This window comes from Mesitornis unicolor, unplaced genomic scaffold, assembly GCF_000695765.1.
Source record: "Mesitornis unicolor isolate BGI_N332 unplaced genomic scaffold, ASM69576v1 scaffold42690, whole genome shotgun sequence".
Classification (NCBI taxonomy): Eukaryota; Metazoa; Chordata; class Aves; order Mesitornithiformes; family Mesitornithidae; genus Mesitornis; species Mesitornis unicolor.
In genome coordinates this window covers 36,419-39,062 of record NW_010157068.1, presented here as the reverse complement: position 1 = coordinate 39,062, position 2,644 = coordinate 36,419, and positions in this window count along the sequence as shown.

Below are 2,644 nucleotides of genomic sequence, written 5' to 3'. Positions count from 1 at the left end.
GAATAAGGCCGTATCACTCTTCAAGAGGAACAGCTCTTTGGGCATAATATTAGCTGATACTCAGTCAATATATCAGTTAGCTGATATCTTTCTAGTCTACCTGAGTCAGGTCCATGGTGTGGAAAGGTACCCCAAGAACTTATTTGGCTCTGTGTTCCCATTGTCACTGTAGGGAAGGTCAATGAAATTTCTTTACAGAGAAAGCCCACAAAATCAAGCCTAAACTCATCCCATTTGTAGGGAAACTGTTCCTCTCTGTAGAACCTCATTTTGCCCACTCCACACCTCACTGAGCTTAGTCAGAGGAAAGACAAAGACATGAGGCTTGATTTTATACAGATAGATCAAGTATTTAGTTTTGCACATAACTTAGCAATTAGCGACAGAAGGTGCATAAACAATGAAAATGTTCTTATTACATGCTAGTTAAATAGACATTTGAGAATAGAAGTACAGCTGCTCTGCTGGCTGATACAGTGATGGCAGGAATGTCCCATGCTTTAGATAATTGCTTTAATTGAAACAGGTGTGCCACAGCACTGGAGCAATTTAGCTGCTTTGTGATCTCACTCTTAAGTTTACAAGCAGGGTTTTATAATTTTCTTTTCCATTAGTGAAACATCTCAGAGAAGCAACATGACTGACTTGAAAACATTTTCCATTATCTGCAAGTAGTTGTAAAGTGCTTTCGGCTGTCCTTCCCACGATGAATCCATTTTGGCTTGCTTCAGGGGATTTGCCTTGTAGAATTCCAGCAACCAAGAGCTAGAGATGCATTTTGAGGTATATTTACTGGATGTGTGTCAGGTGCACTGACTGGGAAAATCAATGCCTTCTGGATGGGTGAGGGATGGTTCATTATGCTAAGGCCACTGATTCACACTGAATTAAATGTTGTCATTCTGTTTCCAAATGTAAAATTGCAGGGGTTGTTTGAAGTGCTAGTGAAACTTTTTTCCATAGTTCCTTATTATATCATTTTAAGTGATCAGGGCAAGCAAGATGAAGAGGTGAATGGCTGAATCTTTGTGAAAAGATTGCAAAAGGGCCAAGAGACTAAAAGTCCTTTGTTTCTAGAGTCTCATTTATACTCATATATACTTGCTATTTTCATCCTACATACAGTCCAAACAGGAATGGATCTTCTTGCAATTAGAAGAAAGGTTTTGCATATCTCTGAGCAAAGATGTGAGTCTGGGTCTCTTATGCTTCCTTGTGTTTCTCATGCTCCATTCTTTGTCATTGTGTCATGACCCTTGATTATACCTGTGGTTTTATCCTCCAGAGTGAAAGGAATGTGGGGGAAGGGGAAAGTGGAGGAGATGCCTCAGAGGTAAAATAGACATTTTTCAAATCCTAGCAGTTTAAAAACCATGGACTTAAGACTCACTAGATGAAGAGGGCATGTATTTGTGGAATGGGAACTCATGGGAGAATATGTTATGCATTCACCTTGGGTGACATTTGATTTGGACAGTGAAACTAGAATCTTAAGAAACATAGAAATCTAGTCAGATGAGTGTGGTTGACTTCTAAAGTCTCAGATTTCCCTACCCTGGCTGTCCTTGCCTGGAAAATTGGTGTTATTATCATAGATGAGTGTTATCAAGTACTTCTTGTTCACTCCTAAACACAGAAACTTTTACAGGGTTGCAAGATACATAAACTGTGGTACCTATTTAAGAGTAGCCACCAGCCCCAATCTTTGATTTGTTTCTATTGCCTTCCTGATGTGTTTTGTGCATTACAGAGATCTTGAGATTTTCTTTCACTTTCTAACATACTTGGCTTTTTTTGTCCATACTATATCTTTTAATTGTTGCTGTAAAAAAGATGTTCTTTTGCCTTATGTATGCAAGTTCTTGATTCCTTCTTGGTCACATTAGTCTGCAAAATGCTCCTATCTCATTTGGTTCTTATAAGATTCTGCAAGTCTTTTCAAAGAAGGCTTCAGATGGCACATTTCATGAGATGTGCTTTTTTGGGCAACCACATATGAGTAACTAGAGAAAAGTTTTGCTTGTCGGAAGAACTCTTTCAGGTTATGGATGACTGCATAAACTTTCTTATTGTTCCTCATTGCTGAACTAATCATATGTTTTATTTCTACCTTCGAGTCAGTTTCCAAGTAGGAATAGTTGAAGCATGGCTTAATTTTGTCAGGATATGATAGTTTCTCTTACATTAACTTTCAAGGGAACAAAATTCATCTCAACTTGTGTTATATTCCAAGTGCAGTAACTTCAAAGAAGTATTCAGTGAGAGATGAAAATAATGAAGGAGAAAAAACTAACTGAACAGTTAAGCATTGTTACTGTGTATTCACTATTGGGTTGTGTTGTATTAAAGCTAGACTTCGGCTTTTGTGGTTTCAGGTTCAAATAACTTTTGAAGGCAGAGTTTTGAGTGGGCTTTAATTTTCAAGTAAGCTGCATTCAAGCATCTATATTTTAGTAAAATATCTGAAGGCAAAACTATTGTGTAACAGGAAGAAGCTAAAGGCACATGGAGTAGATTTTAGATAGGGGACTTCATAACTGTTCCTAGGATTGACTTTGAGTCTACATTTAAAGTCAGGGAAGCATTTCAAAATAATGATATAGCACCTTTTAATACCATTTTGGGGAAGTAAGATGTAGGTCTT